Genomic DNA, 21,052 nt, shown 5'->3' with positions numbered 1-21,052 from the left:
ACTTTTCCTCCTGGCCTGGTCATCTGTCTCACCTTTCAAACCTGTTTTCATTGTAACTTCCAGAGGAGTTTTAGTTTTAGATATCCCTGACTTTAGCCCAGGCACACATTCACCTATTGTTGGATATACACTTTGGTGAAGTTATATTGAAAACTAGGGGGGTTATTAATAATCAACATTAGGAGGATTGTATTATGTTAAGATTTGCTCTGATCATTTGAAGACAATGGAAGCATGGACAGCAGTCAAAAGGATAGGATGACAAATGCAGTGAAAAACAGATACCAGATTTGTATTTTCAGCAATGCAGCTTGTGTGCCAAATGGGCTTGAGCTGTTACTGCAGTCACAGCTTGCTTGGAGAAAAGCCCACTAGAACTTTTTAAATGCAAAAATAAGCACAGCGGGAGTGGCTTGCAGCAGAAATTGGCCTAGCAGTTGGCTTGTCTTTACATTTGCTATTGTACTTTACAAATAACGAATTTGTTTTTGACCTAATCTCATACCCAAATTCTGTGTTAAAAGAATGCTATTTATATAATCATTGAAATTGGGGGTTAGCAAATGTATTTTCAGAAATTGCCTTTTCATTTGAAGGTGTTTGACCAGCTAATTTATGGATGGCATGAGCTTCCTTGAAAATGTTGCCCTGACTGGGTGGAAAAACAAACACGAATTGTTTTAAAAGTTTGCTACTAGGGGTATTTAAGTCACAAAATTGGGAAATTCTTTTAATTTATCAGGTCTAACAGCATTATTTCACAGAAGATATAGTGAGTGGAATAAAGTTGTTACCCAGGCTGCCAGTGCTTTCATGACTCATGGGATTCTATTGGTTGTTATTGAAAAAAAACTCCACAAGGAAAGAGTGATTCAGAACGATTCTTGTATAGCTGCTATTGCCAGTTTGAGCATCATTGGATCCCATCTTCAAACTGCTCTACAATTTCGTTTCAGTGATTTGGATTTGGAAATGTTGGTTAGATCAATATTTGCCAAGCCAGTTGACCCAGCCATCTTAAGAAACGATACTTGGCTTGAACAAAATTCATTCGTATTTGGTCCAGATGTAACCCTGATTGTGCTTAATGCTCAGGGCCATTTTGTTTTCAATGCTGAACGATTTGATGCTTGGATGGGACAAGTTTTTGATGCCAACGATCCTGTGCGCTCCCAAAATAATTGTCCTCAGGGTGCACCTGCGGCGGCTAAACCTGCACCGGTAGCCGGGAAATTTATCCTTGGTTGTTTGGAGGGCTTCTTAATATGAACCTTGCTGATGGAACTGACAATACAGCTATTCTTCAAGAATAGCTTTTGAATATTCTTTTGAACTAGTGGCTCAGGTTATGATAATGTCACCCCAGGGAAACCGGTTTAGAGAAAAAAATCTTAGCAAATTTGACCACAGCTGTATTAATAGTAACCAGTGGGGGAAGTATTACTCCAGCTAGACTGAACAAAACTCTTAGACAAATCCATCAAGAGACAGGATCTCAGGATATTGAAGAAGATCGAGATGCTGTGATTGAGAGTTTCGATTGTCATTGTGCCATCTGGAATGAGCAGACCACTGGACAAAACTTTGAAGAGATGTTTGCTAATCTTAAAGCAGAAGTTACTAAAATCTCACTGATACTTGGGATTATGGTTGAACAAACAAGAAACAAAATGTTGACAAACTGTTAATCAAGCAATTAGAACATATGAAGATTTTCCCTGGACAGATTAAATGAACATATAAAGCAGGCTTGTCCAACCCGCGGCCCACGGGCCGCATGCGGCCCAGGTCGCCTCGTCATGCGGCCCAACGCCCACCCCAACCTTCATGAAAGATCCAGCGAGGAGGAGGAGGAGAGGCAGGCGCGAGGCGGGGCGAGGCGAGCAACAGAAAAGGCGGGCAGCCGCAGCCCAAAAGTCCCGCCCCGCCACCTCCTGCTGTTGCCGCCGCTGCCGCCGCTGCTGCTTCTGCCGCCACCGCCGCCGCTGCTGCTTCTGCCCCCGCCGCCACCGCTGCTGCATTTGCAGGAGAGGTAGGCGCGAGGCGGGGCGAGGCGAGAAAAGGCGGGCAGCCGCAGCCCAAAAGTCCCGCCCCACCACCTCCTGCTGTTGCCGCCGCTGCCGCCACCGCTGCTGCTTCTGCCCCCGCCGCCGCCGCTGCTGCTTCTGCCCCGCCGCCGCCGCCACCGCTGCTGCATTTGCAGGAGGAGAGGTAGGCGCGAGGCAGGCGAGCTTTCTTCCCCCGTCCCCCCCCCCCACAAAATTTGGCCGGAAAATTATAAAATAAAAAATAAATAATTTTTAATAAATAATTAATAATTAATAATTAATAATAATTTTATTTTATTTTATTATTTTATTAATTTAATTTAATTTAATTTAATTTAATTTAATTTAATTTAATTAATTATTTAATTTAATTATGTGCGGCCCAAACCAAATTTTCATCTTCTAATGTGGCCCAGGGAAGGTGAAAGGTTGGACACCCCTGATATAAAGAGAGATACTGGAAAAGACAAGATGGCACTGGCAACTACATTTGGAGATACTATTAACAATTTCCATTTGATTGGATGGACTTGTGCTTTTTTTAAGACTGCCCAGCCAGGACATAATGCAAATGCACAATTTCCAAACATTCTTTAAACTACTATTCACCTTCAAATTTTGGCAGGAGAAGTTCAGTTTCTTAAACAATACCAGGGATTGAAAAATGTGACTATATCAGAAAGGCATATTGTTGATGCCTGGGTTACTCAATATGTTCAAAATTGCCAGACTGGTGTTAATTATTCTGTTCAACAAGGTGCAGCATCCAGTGTGGTTGATCATATGAGGCAACTTGACTTGAATTGAACATGACCTCATACGCAGTTCTGTTTACAGAGGGATAACCTGTTGCATGGAAATCCTGAAAAACTTTGTGTCTAAGGTAGAATTAGAATTCACTATCTCCTTGTTTTTAGATTGCTGCTTTTAGCCACTAAACCAAACTGACTCTTGTTACAATTACTAGCATCTTGGATCCAAATGTCAGAGTAAAAATAGTCATTTTTCAGGAAAGCTGGACTCTTTGGGACTCCTATGGCATATCCATGAAAAGCCTACTTTTTATGGGCAGAGGATAGAAGTGATTTGCTATGGCCTTCTTGGATGATTCTCCAGTCCCAGATGGTCCACCATTCAGCTGCTAATCCTGACTCTGTTTGGCTTTCTAGATGAGCCAAGACAAAAACATTGAACATATATTTAGAGATATGTTATCCAAAAGAGTTGTCAGAAATTTATTTATTTATTAAATTTGTATGCCACTCATTTCCCTTTCCATAGAGACTTTGAGTGGCTTACAATATCATAAATTCATAAAATAATAGGACATAGATAAGAACTATACACCAAGAGTACAACAGTATAATGATGGAATCTCCTCTATCACTCCAGCAGCCATCTCAAGCATGGAGCGCCTCCATTGGAGCCCCAAGCCAGTTGGCAGAGTTTTAAGGCTCTTGAGTAAGGCCAAAGAATGGGGGCAGATCTCACCTCCAGAGGCAAAGTCCTCAAAGCATTGGGGCCACAGCAGAAAATGTTCTACTAGACCACACCAGCTGAAATTCCTTGACTGAGGGGAGACTTCAGAATGCTGAAATCTATGGTTTTAGAGAAATGTAATTGTTCAAACTTCTTTCACTATCTTGAAATGAGCTTACCTGATAGAACTACAAGCAATTGAAATATATAATGACAAATTATAATAATGCTTTGGAAAATCAAAATGGCTTCTTCCTCGAATAAGTCTCTGGAATTGCATCTGTTTAAAAGCAAATATGAAACTGGCTGATGTTGAAGTTAGACAATACCACTTAATTTTTAAATGTTCACCTCAAGACATTTAAAATTCCACAACCACAATTTATGTTATAGTAAACAGTTGTGCAATTTCAAGATGATATCCAAAAGCAGTAAAGAACAGTTGGAGTCAATTTGCAGTCTGAGGAATTGGAATCCGATCTGTTGCTGTTAAGATATGAAGAAGGAAGTGTTTGGTTTGAAAAATATAGATCTGCCAGAAAAGTTTGAAAATATGAATATAAGAAATTCTGAGACAATGGATATAATGAAGGATGGACTAGACTCTTGACAAGAGGATTGTTATGTTCTCAAAGAGAATTCTTCAACAATATATGTTGCAGAGATATTTAAAACAGAGTCTTATGAACTTTGGAAATGAGATGCAATTGTTGGGAAAGTTCCCAATTAAAAACCTAAGGAAAGGTTTCATTATTAAAAACCAAATGAGGGTATTTGACCCTGGACTCAGAGATAATGATCAGAGTGATTCATGGTAAATAAGAAAACGTGCAGATGTTCTACAAGTAAATTACAGTAACAGACTGTAAACAGAATGCTTTGAGCTTCAACTTTGCTGTTTTTTGACCTGTTAACTAGTTTTCCCTTCATATATGTAATGTTGACAGGTCATTTGGGTTGCAAATAGATTACAAGCTTATAAATTTTAGACCTGCTTTGCAATAGGGGGAAGCTATTATTGTTATAATTTGATTTGTCAATGTTCAACTGGGGACATAATTATTGTTTTTGTCCTTTTTTATTCACATTTTTATGTTTTGTCTAGGTTTGTCTGTATTTAATTTTTTTTCTTTTGGATTTTGTGTTTCAATTTCTTGAATAAAATAAAATTGGACAATAAAAAGAGAGGTCTTTGACGTTCTGAACATAGTTGTTTTCTTGCAGATACCCAATCCTAAGTTACATTATCAGTGCTAGTATGAGTAATGAAACGCCCGCAGGACCGCTCATTTCAATCTGAGCTACAAATATTCTATTCTGTTGGTACAATAAAAAGACATTTAAAATTCCAGATCAAAATGTGTTTCTGGGATTCCACAGAAACTCGTAAGTTGTTGATCAATAACAATATTAATTAATACACAGATAACTTTAATTATAGTTTATATATTTATAATTCATTGATTGATTTTAAAAAGAGCATGGTATTCCAAACACATTTTCCAAAGAACTATAAATGTGGTATTCCAATCCAACCACATTTATTATTCTTTGGGGGGGGAAAGCTTGACAAGGCATATACTGTAATACTTAATGGTGTTTTCTTTCTCTCCTCTTTATTGAGGCAATCGTAGCTAACATTAAATCAAGCTATTAAACTATTTCAATGTGTCCAGCTTTCTATTCAATAAAATTGATTTTTCACTTAAATTAATCTGATTCAAATCATGAAAAACTCTTCAATTCCTTCTTTTCATGCTTTGGCACTAGGAGAATTTTAATTCTGTAATTCCATATATGCATGCTTACAGAGGAGCGGATTGACTTAAGCACTGGGTAGGATTGCACAGTTCATCTATGAAGAAAACCCCTGGTCATCTCCTTAGACTTAATGTTATTTTTCAGTGAAAAACAATATCAATTAAATAATGCACACAAATTTCAAACTTGCTGCAACATTATTAAAAGAGATATGTTGGGAGTTTATATTGGCTTATATTTTTCATTGAGTCAGTGCTTTCTAAACATTTGAATAATCAGGATATTAAGGATTGGAAAAACATGCACCCTTGTTTCTCTACTGATAGAAACCTATATTTAAGAGCACCTCATTTGTCATAAAAGATTACCAGGAGTCAGGTTGTATCTAAGCTTTTCCTTTAAGAGTCTTCCAATCCACACAATTCTAGGCAAAAAAAAAAAAAAGTGAAAAGAAAGCTCTTAGATATTCTTGTCCAAACCCCAGTAATTTGGAACTTAAGACATAAAAACCTTATCATTATTCTAAAAACATTACAGGTTCTAAAAACATAAGGGGTTCAAACATAAGGGGTTCAAAAATTGTGGCAAATTCTCTTTTAAAGCAAAACAAGCAAGTATTGAGATACAAAACATTTATTTAGAAGAAGAAAAAGAAAAGAACAAGGGCAAGCAACAATTATGCAAGCTAATTGTTACCTGCCTAAATAGATTTGGGGGCTTCAGACCATTTACAAAATAGTCTGTGCAGAGGATACCTGAGGGAATGTGTTGGCCTCTTCTGATTAGATGTTGTACAAAGGACCCCCAATTGAAAGTTCATGTCACATTTTTATGAAACTCTTTTAAGATGAGTGAAAGATATCTTCTTAGCGGAAATTACAGTATATTGTATCTTACCTGTACAGCTTGTTTCTGGTGTGTAGGAACTAGGGTAGCAAATTCGTAACTAATACCAGTTTCTTAACACTATACAAAAATGTCATTTACATAAAGGGCTAACCAGATCTGAAATATAGAAATGGTTGTGCTGAAGAGTTGAAGTACTAAATACTTAAGGCGAGGCTTAAATTACTCTATGTTCTAGGCTTGATGTCAATGTAGTAATGGTATTTTTGTTTGTTTGTTTTGGGTAGTCCTCGATAATATACAGGCAGTGCTCGACTTAACAGTTTAGTGACTGTTTGAAGTTACAAACAGGCATTGAAAAAAGTGACTTACGACTGTTTTTCATACAATTGTTGCAGCATCCTGATAGTCAATATGATTAAAATTCAGGTGTTTGACAACTGATTCATTTATGGTTGTAGTAGGCCAGAGTCTTGTGATCACCTTTTGGATATTTCTAACAAGCAAAGTTAATGGGGATAACAATTGCAGTGATTAATAATAACACAATTGCAGTGATTCACTAAACAACTGTGCTAAGAAAAGTCATAAAATGGGACAACATTATCAACTGTCTCACTTAGCAAGAAAAAATTTGGGCTCAATTTGTGGTCGTAAGTCAAGAACTACCTGCAATGGTGCTAGATGATGTCCACAGGATTCCATAAATAAAACTTGGTTTTATTTGATTCCAGATTCCTATAAAACAATAGCTTTTGAGAATCTTGTTAAGGTCATTTTTAGGAAATACCTAAGTTTCATCAGAATATAAATATCCTGCAAAAAAGAGAAGCCAACATTTGACCTTTGTTATATTTTAATGTGAATTCAGTGTGGGATTATGTACTGTTATCCACTACTGTTTTATTATTAATATATTGGATAAGAACCAAAAGACTTCACATAGGAATCTTATCACTGGCTTCAGAAATAGGCTAACATTTTTTTCTCAACTGAAAGAAAAAAAATGCTTTTATTGGTTTCTGTCATTGCTTTGCATGAAGATCTCTTAAAATGATAAGGGAGCACATCATTTTACCATCAGAGTGATCCAGAGTTAGAAGACAACAGTGGCCTGAAGTGATTTCGTAGCTTAGGTATATCCTAAACTGTGGATAAGAAAAAGTCACGCAGCTGAATGGTATAAGATTTTTTAAAAAATCCTTCCATAGAAGTGGACATTATCTGGCCCATCTTCAAGCAGTAAACAATTTAGGATTGGCATTTGCTGTACTTTATTTTCTTTTGAATAATTATTTCCAACAGCAATGTGAAATAATTATTAAATAGTTCTAGTAACAATACTAATACCATTCCCAATTGTGCTATGAAAATTCTTTGTCCAGGGCTATTTTTAACATTAGCATTATATTTGGCAGCTACCAGCATTCCAGCTTCCTCATAACGCACAGCTACAAATGGCCAGTCAAAGTTCTTCTTGTGCATTTTAGGGCTCTTAATAGCTGCTTGGTGGCTTCATATGGTTGCCTTTTCCATTTCCCTTAGTCTCCTAGCATTAATAGTCAATGCTGCTCTTCTAACTTGCAGTCCTTCCCTTACCCAAAAGGTATGCTGCATGAACTCAAAGCTTAGCCATGTTAACAGTTGGATATATAATGTCTTCCCTCCTCATCTGAGGCATATAAAATAGTGATATTTTGGGTGCCTTTTTATGATACACGCCCCCCCCCCGACAAATGTGTGATGAACACACACAATACTCCTTCCTCCTCCTGTTTCCCCACAACAGGCCTGTGAGGTGAGTTGGGTTTCGGAGAGATCAACTGGCCCAAAGTCACCCAGGTGGCTTTCATGGCTAAGGTGGAATTAGAACTCATCGTCTCCTGGTTTCTAACCTGGTGCCTTAACCACTAGAAGATCAAACTGACTGACAATTGCCATTGTTAAAAATCTAAGCATTTCTTCAAAGCATTGCATGGTTTACCTCAGTGGTGGGATTCAATTTTTTTTACTACCGGTTCTGTGGGCGTGGCTTGGTGGGCATGGTGTGGCTTGGTGGGCATGGTGTGGCTTGGTGGGCGTGGCAGGGGAAGGGTACTGCAAAATCTCCATTCCCTCCCCATCCCATTAACCTGCTTTCCAGCTCCGTTCTCCTGTGCAGGGCAACAAAAGAAGACCCAGCCAACCAACTGGGACTTGAGAGGCAGAGAATAGATGGGGGCGAGGCCAGTCAGAGGTGGTATTTGCCAGTTCTCCGAACTACTCAAAATTTCCGCTACCAGTTCTCTAGAACTGGTCAGAACCTGCAGAATACTACCTCTGGTTTACCTGTTTGGGCTGATCTGTAAGCTTACAAATATACGATAAAGATTTGTTGAAATGCTACTCTACTTTATTGAAAAACTGGGCAGTTCCTTAATGCATTTCATTAGACAGACAAAATGATCTAAAAAGCTCAACAAATTAGCCACTAATCATTGGCCATGTCATCCCTCAACATCTTGTATACACGCAATAAGAAATATCCAATATTCATAATTTATACATGCATTTCTGTTAATATTTACCCATAAACATAAGAAACATGACAGCATAGGCAATAGTCTCCAGGCTGAAATCAGATGATATGCATAATTGCATTTAACCACCCCCCTGATGGGTTATTGTTTATTAAATGAAAAGCAGCCCTGGGAAGCTATAATCAGAAATGAGTCAGTAGCAAAAGGAAAAGGTTCTTAATTCTGTTTACCTCCAGCCACTCAAAATGATCTTTCCCAAGCTGTTTCGTTTCTAAGCAGAAAAGTGACAGTATTTTTTTTCCACTTGGGAAGAAAAGCAGTTGGTGAAAGGCAATTTCAAAGGCAAAAATAAATAAATAAATAAACAGCCAGTAGGGAAAAGCTCCAGCACTACCTGAGCTCTCCTCTTCCTACTGCAGTCTCTGGAAACTGCTGCTTTTTAATAATACAAAGCATTAGCAGAATGGTACAAATAACCCTCCAGATAATGAAAACGCAAGTGTTGATTTTCAGACATCAAAACGAGTGGAAACGGTACGTAGAATCCTGTCTTGTTGGTTGATCTCAGCATACACTATCGCAGCCATCATTTCATTTCTAGTAGGACTATTTTGTATCAGATAGCTCATTAATCTGTTGTGATTTCTCTAGTCATCTCCACGACCTCACAAAGAATAATAGGTTGCCAGATCACTTCCCTTCAAACAGAACTGCACCATTTAGTTTGAAAATTATACAGGTAGTCCTTCCTTACTACCATTCATTTAGTGATCATTTGAAATTATGATGGCACTGAAAAAAGTGATTTATGACCGCTCCTCACATTTATGACCATTCCCACAATCACGTGCTCAAACTGTGGAAATTTACTGCTGTTGAGTGTTGGAGGGGCAATATGTGATCTCCATTTATGACCTTTCCACTGGCTTGCAACATGGGGGAACTGGATTTGCTTAAACAACCGTATGAGTCACTTAACTGCAGTAATTTGCTTCACAACCATGGCAAAAAAAGATTGTAAAATTAGACATGCATCACTTAACAACTGACTTGCTTAGCAACAGAAATTCTGGCCCCAATTGTGGTTATAAGTCAAGGACCACTTGTAGAAGTGAGGCTTAAATTCTCATAAAACCATAATAATTTGAATATGATCAACAGTTTACTTAACCACATAGACTTGCAGAAGACAGTGCCTAAAATATAGGACCATTACCTGAGAATGGTAACCAGAAATGGTCCTGATTGAAAGATTCCGGAGTCTAATGTAGAAGAATGAATCTTTGTGAAACTTGTTGCGCCTGTGCAGCCTCTTGGAGCAGGATGCCTTGCAGTGTCCCAAAGACTCATTTCTGGCATTGGGGGAGAGGAAAAAAAGACTTTTGCTGCTTTCCTTGCATGTAGCCAAAAGCAGAAGAAGCAGAAAGAAGCAGCCTGGCGGCCAGGCGCATGGGGCAAGTGTGGCAAGTTCCCCCCCCCTCCGCCCTTCCCTCCCCTCGTGTTGTTTTCAATGTAAGTGATGCAAGCCTTGTTCCCACGGGCCATGTGGGCCTTGTGTTCCCGCACAGCCTGGATTAATTGCTTTGGGAGTGACAATTCTCTGCAGACCACCAAAATTTTCTTGCGGTCACCAATGGTCCCTGGCCCACTGGTTGGCGATCACTGATATGCAGAGTATAAACAAATGGGAATGACCTTCATTTTCTGTTTCTGTCATCTGAGAGATATATAACAGATCAAAATGTTGGACAAATCTGAATCTGTCATACCTCTTGACTATGCTACAATCAAAAGTCGCTATGGGACCTCAAGTGTGATCTATAACCAAGACTTCATATTGTATCCCAGGTCAGGATTCCAGCTTGCTAACTCCACTCTTTTTCAAATACTGAAATTACTTTATTGTATTATTTCCACTCAATAGACATTTGATGTTCCAAATTCAGTTCTCATTGGGCGCTTTGGAGTGTTTTTCTTACATAAATATGAAGATCATTTCATATTTAATGTTTCTGTTCTTGTGCTTCCTCAAATACTTCACTGCTGTGCATGATTGTATATTATAGTTAGATTTGGCACTTGTGAAATGAGTTCGTTCATTATTGGTCTATATGATTCTTATCAGGGTTAAGATTCGTTGTCAATACAATTTGATTGATCTTTCATATTCATGTAACTTGTTTTTAACAATCTGAACATCTTGTTCAATTCCTTCACAAGGAATTGAATTCCTTCACAACACCAGCATTTTTCATGCTAATTTTTGGTAGTTACAAGCATTTATGAAATAAGCATGAGGCAATCAGGCTGGAATGGAATTGCTGAGAAAATCAAGAGTGAATATAGATAATAACTTGCATTAACAACACATTATGTCACTAAAATTCAGAAACCATAAATTTGACTTAAAATTGAAAGTCTTCCCGTTAACATAATGGGTCAGAGATTGAAAATCCATGAAATGTATTAGATCATACATGTCTATACACAAGTTTCAGGTCAAATCTTTGGTTTTAAAAATTGTCATCTCATGCAGAGGCTTATAGTTTATCCTTTTATTTAATCAAGAAATACATTTTGACATTGCATTATTTAAAACAAAAGGAGTATAAGGCCTGCTCGAATCTGTTTAATTTGCATACAGTATGTATCTGAGACTCCATTTGGCTTGGGGAAGTCTACATATGTGATACATACATACATACTTACATTGTATGTACAATTCTATTCTCTTTGCATTTCCTTTTAGTACTTAGCAAATGCATGGAGCAGGATTAGAGCTATGCTAATATTCTCTCTTTGCTGATTCTGAACTCTAAATTTATTGGATGCTAAAAGATTCCCCTCATGGTGTCTAGCATAAGAAGAAAAAATCAGTTCAATGAATCTTTAGTAAGAGAGTAAGAAGTAGTAAGAATCTTTGGCTCAACTTGTACAATTTAGTTCTAGGCAGCAGATGACTCTGTGAATTATTCCTCCTGCTATGAAAGTTAAATGACTTTACTTTCTTCTTTATATACAAGATAAATAACAGAAATATTCTTTTTGCATTTTACATATTATATTTATGTCTTCAGATAGTTTTTACCTAACGATGCTACAGAGCACTGCACACCAGAACAACTAGACACAAGAACAGTTTTTCCCCGAAAGCCATCACTCTGCTAAACAAATAATTCCTTCAACACTGTTCATCTATTACAAAGTCTGCACTACTATTACTATTAATCTTCTCATCACTCATTACCCATCGCCTCCCACTTGTGACTTTATGACTGTTTACTTTGTCGCTTGTATCCTTACAATTTATATTGACTGTTTCCTCGTATGATTTGATTGCTTATTGACTGTTGTACCTTATGATTCTTGACTCTTGATGAATGTATCTTTTCTTTTATGTATACTGAGAGTATTTGCACCAAGACAAATTCCTTGTGTGTCCAATCACACTTGGCCAATAAAGAATTCTATTCTATTCTATTCTATTCTATTCTATTCTATTCTATTCTATTCTACTCTACTCTACTCTACTCTACTCTACTCTACTCTACTCTACTCTACTCTACTCTATTTATGCTCATTTTGTGAACAAAACACTGATCACTTTTGTCCCATTCTGGTGCATTATTTTATTCAAGTGGATTGTTCCTCTACAGCAGGGCTGTCAAACTCCTGGCCCGTGGGCTGGATGTGTCATGCGCTGGCCACACCCATGCCCGGTTGTGTGAAGGGGAAAAAAGTCCTGAAACATCATGTGATACCGCTGTGATGTTTGACACCCCCGCTCTATAGATATGGAACTAGTCCCCTGACCAATGAAGAGATTGAAATACCATATACCACACTGTAATCCACCAACGAACTAAGAAAGCTACCTATGACGAATACATTTTCAGATCCCACTGGCCTAAAACCTAAAACAAAATCTGCTGGGTGATTTATAGTGAAGAAAGCTTAATTTGTGCATTGACTCTTGCATTGTTTTATTTTTCCACAGAGATTAATATGTTTCCTATATCTTTCTGTTTGGAAAAAAAAGTGACATTTGATTTCTCTCTTGCATGGAAGTTTGCTTCTTAGCTATGTTCCCCTTATAGCAGGGCTGTCAAACTCGCGGCCCGGATGTGTCACACACTGGCCACGCCCACCCCAGGTTTAGCGGAGGGGAAAGTCCCGATGTCATGTGATGCCGCCATGCCGCAAGTTTGACACCCCTGCCTTATAGCAGATAAAAGTCAAAAGGAGCATGAGTCACTTTTATACAAAAAAGGGTAATAGTATATTGATCTATATTGTTAAACTCAGGTGGTGCTTGGTTAAAAAATGTCTCCTCTACTTACACTATGCACTATAATCAGAATTTTGACTCTAAGTTGTTACGGTCATAAGTTGGGTCACCATGTGACTGGATCAAATTTTGACCATTTTTACACTGGTTGTTAAGCAAATTGTATAGTTATTTATCAAATCACATGGTTGTTACCCAAATCCAACTTCCCCAATACAGAACATGCCAGCTTAAATGCCAGCTGGTTGCCAAGCATCTGAAATGTGATCATGTGATAGGGAGGGGAAGCAATTATAAATTCGAGGTTGGGTTGTAAGATTTTTTGAAGATTGTCATAACTTTGAAGAGTTATTAAATGACTGGTCATAAATAGAGAACTCCATTTGGCCCCTCTCCTCAGATGGTTTGTGTATTGAAGGATGCTTTATTTATTCTGTTTCCTCCACCATCATTGTTCTCCTAATCAAATCCTGTCTGTGAACCAAAGGAAAATTTCCCACCCTTGTTTTAAGTTATAGAAGCAGGTCTGTAATTTATTAGAGATTAAGAATCTTCCAAAGTAATCCACCTCCCAAGTTATATTGGCTGTTATCATTGCATGAAATAATACTATAAACAATAGAGACTCTTTTTGGGGGGCCTGAAAGTTATTGAAGTCATGGGATTGTTTTCTGTTGCCTCATATATACTTGGCATACGTCTTGCTATATGACAGGACCTTGCAATGATTGAACTCAAAAATCCAAGCAGAGTTGGATCCAGTAGTATAGATTTTACTTTGTATGTTTTAATTTATGTATACCCAAACCCATGCGTGTTTAGCAAAGAAAAAAGAGACTTATTTTTTAAAAAAATTACAACAGTAACCACCTATGCAGTGAAGTAGACTGAAATTATGAAAGGGTTGAAGAGCATGTTGTAAAAAAAAAAAGGATTTGGGTTTTCTGTTTTCAATGCTAGCAATTCTTAGAATCATCAATTCTGCTGCCAGCAATTCTCTGAAAGTGAATGAGTTAATTCGCTGGGTCCCCTTCAGTCTTTTTCACCTTTTGCCCTTTTATAAATGTTCTGCCATACTTGTATATGCCAATGATGGAGGCAATCATCAAGAAAATTTGCACTCTTGGCAAATAAAGCCTCCAATCCAGACTGTGTGTCAGACTTCATCTATTGGTGCATTAAGTCTAAAATCGCCTGCCCCACAACCCTAAAATTTTCTCTTCCCAAATTTAAGTGTTTGTTATCTAAATCCTTTGCCTGGCCATTGTCAAAAAGTCCTTGTGCAACATGAATTGAGAGACTATCAAAAGGGTTTAAGTCACAAATGTTCTAGCCAAAAGGGAATGACCATCTTCGACTTGAATGAGAGAGAAGTTGAATCACACAAGTGTCTCAGGATTTGTATAGATATGCCTGCTGATGTGGAGGATCTTCTATTAATGATCCTGAACTGAAGAGGATTCCCAGATAAGTATTGTTTAACCTTCAGAGAATTTGCTAACCTTTATCTTTGCCTTGAAGCTTGCATTACTTAGGGACATAGGTAGAGTCAGATGTAGCTCTCCTATTGTCCAGCTGCTTTGCTAAGCCAAGGAAACATTCAAATGTATTGGGAATAACAATGAGAGCAACACCAGAAGGAATTTACAAAATTGTACTCCTTACTTATGCTAGCCCTAAGCACTGGATGTCCCGTCCCCCCCAAAGAAACTCTGTTTACAGCTATCTAGCAACTATTTTCATTATGCCTTATATTTCTATGATAGCTTTACAATCTTCTACATCCTCCTTGCTGAGAGTATGTTTTTGAAGGTCTGCTTGGTAAAATGTTATACTCTCTGACTGAAGTTGAAAGATTTGGCAGACAAGGCTGGTAGACAAATTGACTTGAAATGTTGTCTGTACTTCACTCATTTTTAGCATAAGGGAAAATACCAGGTTTGCAGATAAAAGTTTTATTATTAATTACAATTATCTTTTTTCCAATAAAAGAGAATACATGCAGCTCAGGGTTGAACTGTGGAGTCATTGGTGCAGAGCTAGGCTATTTGCTTATTTTTTCCTTATCTGACTAGGTAACTTCATCTTGGTAGCTGTGACTACAATTTGTGTTGCATCTACAACTCATCTACAACCGACAAGACAGGCAGAAGATTATTACAGCGCATCCATGAAATACCAACTAGCAGTCAGAAGGCACCATGAAAACTTCTTAATCTAACAACAGATGGACAGACTTAACCATAGTTTTAATGGGGAAACTGAACATCCTAGACCAAGCTGAATCCAGAAACACTAATTCCTGGAAGCTTGGCATTCAGACAAATCAGTCCTCAACAGACGCATGAGGATAAACCACATTTACAAACCATTCAAAAGAGGCAATAAAAAGAATCTAAGACGGAAACAAAAAGAACAGAATACAACCTCTCCAACAACAAAATAATCAGGGATTAACTTTTATTATTTATTTGATTTGTATAGCCACCCATCTCAAGTTGTTAATTCTGGATGGCAAACCATCATAAAACCAGTTAAAACACAGTACAGTACAGAAAAGAAATTAAAGACAACTAGCAGCCAAGAGATCCATTGGTGTTAACATAATTAATACCAGACAAGCAGAAAATATCCTAATCAAGAAATTACCAAGGAAAAAAAACACTCCCACTAATACTGGCTGGGCATGCTACTACAGGTAGTCCTCGACTTATAACAGTTCATTTAATGACCATTCAAATTTACAACAGCACTGGAAAACATGAGTTATGACCCTTTTCCCACACTCAAATTATGGTCATAAATTGAGGACTACCTGTATGTATAAACAGGGAGAAAAATCCACATCACAATGTTGATGTTACCTACCGTGATAATGAAAAGCCAAGCTAAGCAGCAAGGATTCCACAGTTCAACCCTCAGCTGCCTATATTCTCTTTGTTTGGAAGAAAAGATAACTGTACTGAATACTAAAACTTCCTGCCCCCTCATTTTATTTGCAAACCTGGCATTTTTCCTTATGCCAAGAATGAATAAGTACAGACAACATTCAGGGACCCAACTCCACACTCACTAGCACTGATGATGTTACCTTATCAGGTAATGTCTAGGGACATTCTCAGTCATCCAGGTCATGGTTGTCCCCAAAAGTGCTTTATTAAGAGGTAAATTCCTGGTTTTTCTTTGAAGACGTTTCGCTTCTAATCCAAGAAGCTTCTTCGGCTCTGACCAGATGGTGCAGTCCATTCGCCACCCTCCAGTCAGAGCTGAAGAAGCCTCTTGGAGAAGCGAAACGTCTTTAAAAGAAAAAAAAAGAGAAAAAAAACCAGAAAGTCCAATTGCCTCTTGAAAAAGCTTCTTTGGAGCTTTTCAGGTAATGAAAAGTCTGCAAGCAAAAAGAAAAAAAAAACAAGCTCAAGAGAGCACCAAGAACTCCGCGATGACCTTATTAACCTGGCCCCTGTCCCAAACCACAGGTTCATTGCTACAAAACCAGCCCTGGGTTGAAGTCAGCTTGTTTCTCCCAGTCGCCTTGGCCTCGCCTCCCGTCCCCCTTCCTTCCTTCCTCCCCCGACAAGCTTGCACCTGTCCTGCAGGCACGGTTAAATTCCAGCACCTTCTTCACCCGACCCCTCCCTGAACTCCTGGGCTTCTGTTCTCTCTTTCCTCTCACTCTCTTTCGAAGGGGGCCACCCCGTCCCAAAGATTCCCCTCTGGATCCAAACAGCTGAACCGAGAAAGGGAGGGGGGGTGAAACCCAGAAGCGTTCACACGCGCGCACGCGTCTACCCTGAGGCGAGAGAGGGGGGAATAAAAAGGGCAGCCGCGCTCGCGCGCTCCGACCAGGCTAGCTTGCCCTCCCCACAATTTTGGAGCAGCGCTAAGCTCCGCCTTCCCTCCCAGCTGCGGCTTGAGTGACAGCGCGCCGCAGCGAATCCGCCTTTCCGTTTCCTCTTCCGGACGGGAGCTTCGAGAGTCGGGTCGCTCCAGTCAGGAGGAGCTTCTCGTACTCTCTAGTACGGAGCGTCGGAATGGGAGAAAGCGGCCGAGCCGAGAGGCGGGGCGGGAGTTTAGGAAGAGGAGGGAATGACTGTCATCAATGAAGTCATGTTCATAATCTAGTTCCCCCTGGCTGGCTGGCTGTGTACTCTGAGTGACTCATAAGAGAGGGAGAGATCTAGCCCGCCACTCTCCCCCAGCAAGGTAAAGATCGCTTGCAACTCCTCCCTCCCTCCCTTTCCTAATCACCATCCGTCGTTTTGATGTAGTTGTTGGTTGGGGTGGGGAGGGTTAGGGAAGAGAGGGGAAGGGGAGAATTTAGCTCGTGCAGCCTCCCTCCATCCGTCCTTCCCCCCCCAAATATATATAACATCCTAACAGACAACACCCCCCCCCCCCCTTTCATTTCATTTCCTCCGGCCACAAACAAGTCTCGCCTCGATCTCCTTTGCGTCTCCTTTGCAGATCGAAAAAGCGAACGGAAGAAAGTTTTTCCTGATCCTTCTAATAATAATCTAATAATCCTCATTTGAAAAAGCGGCTGGGTGAAGAACATTTCCTTGGGAAGGGGGGAGGAAGGAGAAGGCGGCGGGGGAGGGGGGGAGAGAGAGGATGCTTAGGCGCTGAGTTTGTGAGTCAGCTGAACCTGGGGAGAAAGTCGGGCGAGGGAGGAGGGCTGGCTTTTTGCCCGTTGCAAGCCCGGGTTCTTGGCGACGGCAGGCGGCGGGAGAAGCCAGAAGCCTCCGGCGTGGAATCAGCTGCTGGCGGGCTTTGGCTCCTTAAACAGGGAGGGGAGGAAGAGAGAGAGTGAAAGAGGGACAGAAGAGACGAGGAGAGAAAGACCAAGAGAAAAGCCAGAAACGGATCGCGAGCAGGTATATGCAGGTCCTGCGCGATGGAGCCGGTAGGTTAGCTTTGCCTCCTCTTGAATGCGCTGAGCCTTTGGGGAGTAGAAGCAAGGCTGGCGGGGGACCCCCCACACACACCGGTCTTCTCCAGAAACTGCATTAAGGCTGTGGCTGAGGGAAATGGAGGCATGTGGCCGGCTGGGAGGGAGTGCTGGAAGTTGGCGCCGCGTCCTGCCCCGGGGAAGCGAAAAGGCGGAGGCGCTTTTTTTTTTTGCCCGGATCGCCTCGCTGCAGAAGATCCCGACCGCCTAATCTTCTCCCAGCCAAGCTCCGCCGCAGAGTTTTCCCCACTGCGGTCGAGAGAGCAGGAGAAAGAAGAGGTGGGGAAATGCGATGGGTTCGCGAAAGGAAGCGGGGTAGAAGCGTCAAAGCCGGGCAGGCCCAAGTCCGGACCGATCTCGCCTTGCCTTGCCTGGCCGCCGAGAGTGCGACGACGCGAGATCCGAGAGCCTCGGGGTGGGTGGCGGGGGGGGAAGGAGGAGGGGTGTTGTTGAGAAGCCGGGAGAAGTGGAGTGAAAACCGGAGAGATCGGTGCGCTTTTCGCCTCCCAGTTCGGGCCTCTTCAAAATAATCCGGCGCTTATTCGCGTCTGAAAAGTCCCCGTTTTGCTTTCTTCTGCACCGCAGCCGCCGCCGCGGTGTGTGTGTGTGTGTGTGTGTGTGTGTGTCCCATTCCCCGAAGATATCTCGCATTGCCCGTGTTTGCGCCCTTCTTTCGCTCTTGCCCGAAAGCGGCCTCTCTCTCCTCAGTGGTGCAGATGTCTGACGCGGGTTCCCCCCCCCCCCCATACACACACTTTTTTATTACACCCTTTATTTTCTCCGAGGGGTGGGAGAGAAATCCCCGAGCATGTATTGATTTCGAAAGTTGCTGAGGGGGTCAGTCTCAATCCTTTGGGGGCTGAGGGGGAAGCAGGCGTCGTCCCGCACCCCGTGGTCGGTGCGAGGGAAGTCTTTTTAACCCTCGGGCGTGAGTTGGGTGAAGAGAAACAGGAGGGGAAAAGTTGTGGGGTCTAAAAGGGGGGAGGGGGGGTTGATGATTAAATGCCTGGAAGAGGAGGAGGAAGGGGATTTCTGCCCGACTGGTGCCGCTCGCTACTGGTGGCTGAGCAGGCGAGCCAGGCTGGAGAAGTAGGAGGGTAGCTGGAGCCAGCCTCTCTCGCTGCTGGGAGAGAGAGGAAGAGGCGAGGTTTCGCGCTGGTTGGGGTGGATTTTTTTTTTCTTTCTTTTTTTTCTTTTCCTGTCTGTGCTCAGCAATGCAGAGAATCAGGAAGTCACCGCAGCCAAATAGGACTCACACAGACATGTTTGATCAGGGTGACATGGTGACGGGGGAGAGATAGGCCCCGGTCTGCCATGAAAGCTCGCGATCGGCGCATCTGGCATCTCACCCACGGCGGGCGTGCCTAGAGCTTCTTCGGGTGTCGCTCCAGAAAGGTAAAGGTCTCTGCAGCCGTTGCTGTGGGAACCGGGTGTGGGAGGAAAGGAGAGAGAGAGAGAGAGAGAAACGGCGTGGGTGTGGGGAAGGCTCTTTTCAACATGGACTCGGGATCGCCCACCGGGGAGGGTCGCAAACTTTCAAATCGGCTTGGCTAGATGGGCGCCCCGCCACCCGTGACTCGGGTTGGAGGCGGCCGGGCGTGTCGGCAAACGGAAACTTGAGGCCTATCGAGTCTAATCAAACTCCAGCAAAAGAGTCTCTCGTGGCCTCGCGCAAAGCCGCGTTTGCTGGTCGTGATCGCGGTTTTTTTTGGGGGAGGGGGGTGGAATCGGGGCGACAGGCTTCTCCGTTCCGACTTTTAAATCCGAAGTTTCACAAAAACACATGGCGCGTTTTGCCTGCTCTCTTCCTCCTCCTCCGAGTACGGAGCGGGCCAGCCAGAAGGCCCGAATCCTGTATTGGTTCCAGGCGCGATTCAGAGCGTCGGTTGCAAACTGCTTCAACTCCGTCAGATTATCGGCAATTTGCAACAGACAAGAGGATCTGATTAACTCCGCTGGGTTGTTGTTGTTGTTTTTTTTTAACCAAACTGATTTCCGTACTTGCATTTTAATGTGATTGGGACGATTATGTTTTCTTCTTAAAAAAAAAACAACCGACAACTATTTGAAAGTTGGGAAATGTTGCTGATTTGAAAGGTGGGCCATTTGCATCAGTAACTGCAGCCGCTGAAGTTTGTGAGCCATCCTCCCCCAGGTTATTTTGTGTGTGTGAGAAGGTGGAGACTGCACGAGGGCTCTGCAGCTAACATGGCATTTGACATCTGCAGTCTTGTTCTCTGGCCTTTTTTCTTTTGTGTACTGTGTGCTTTAATTCCTTCCCTTCAGTCTCCTTTAGTTCCAGCCACTAACTCCTGAGGTCTGCAAATGAATGAAGAAGCCAGCCTTTAGTTCTATAACAACTACATGTTTGGAGGTGGGGCAGCCTTTGCTTTAGGAGGCCACCTATTGTCATGCTAATTTAGGCACACTTTCTTTTGTGAATCTAATTGCCCTATTATTCCCATTTGCCTATCCCCCTCTTTCCCCCTTCTTCTAGAATCCCTTTGTTACTGCAGAGAGAGAGAAATAATGTAACAGAAGGACTGAATTGGATACAGATTTTTATGTCCATCTGCAATTCATCAAACTCTGAAACCTAATAATATTAATAACTATCCAGTTCTATCAGTTATGGACATTTTAAAGCAAATTTGTAGTTAAGTGTATCAGTTGGCAAAGAAAGGTAAGCATAACAGAGTTTAAGATAATGCTTCCTTAAATAATTTACGTTTTCTGAGTTTTGATTGAACTTCAGGGCTGGTTATTTTAATAGGCTTCATGGAAAGCTTGTACCACAACAGCATTTTCAAAATGACCTCAAATTTTTTTCTTCTGTTAACTTCTAAAATGGTTGCTCAGCATTCCCTGTTAGTCAGTGCTTTGACCAACACTTGATGCTGGCAACTGAGAAGAAAAGAAATATTGTAGCTAACATTTTTAACATAGCTAGGGTTGGAAATATATATGGTATTTTCTTTCCCAAAATGGAATGAAAATTAATACTCCCTTGACACAAAAATAGACTTATTTGGTTGATGTACTTCAGATAACACAATAAATAGGTGTGGGTGGATGTTTTGTCTGCACTTTTAATTTTTCTCTTGAACAATGTTTCTGAACATCCCTGCTGTAATCTCAGTGATTCAAGGACACTTTGCAGACT

At 41.1% G+C, this 21,052-nt stretch overlaps 1 protein-coding gene across 4 annotated transcripts in view; it reads left to right on the top strand.

The window, feature by feature from the left end:
• The first annotated feature begins 16,879 nt into the window (after positions 1–16,879).
• The window catches only part of SMARCA2 (SWI/SNF related BAF chromatin remodeling complex subunit ATPase 2), a 115,896-nt gene continuing 111,723 nt past the window's right edge, over positions 16,880–21,052 (top strand). Inside the window, exon 1 of one of the 4 annotated variants that reach the window (XM_087957772.1) lies at positions 16,880–17,144. The gene's annotated coding sequence lies outside the window, so the exon portion shown is untranslated. Of the gene's footprint in view, positions 17,145–17,573; positions 17,845–18,907; positions 19,285–21,052 lie in introns of those variants that run through there. The other 3 variants (XM_026675650.2, XM_026675661.2, XM_026675644.2) reach the window with 3 other exon arrangements.

Source organism: Notechis scutatus, chromosome 2, assembly GCF_049901735.1.
Source record: "Notechis scutatus isolate UNSWTSFEM ecotype Mainland chromosome 2, rNotScu1.2, whole genome shotgun sequence".
Lineage (NCBI taxonomy): Eukaryota > Metazoa > Chordata > Lepidosauria > Squamata > Elapidae > Notechis > Notechis scutatus.
The sequence above is the reverse complement of the archived record's forward strand: the minus strand, read 5'-3'. Positions and strand labels throughout refer to the sequence as shown.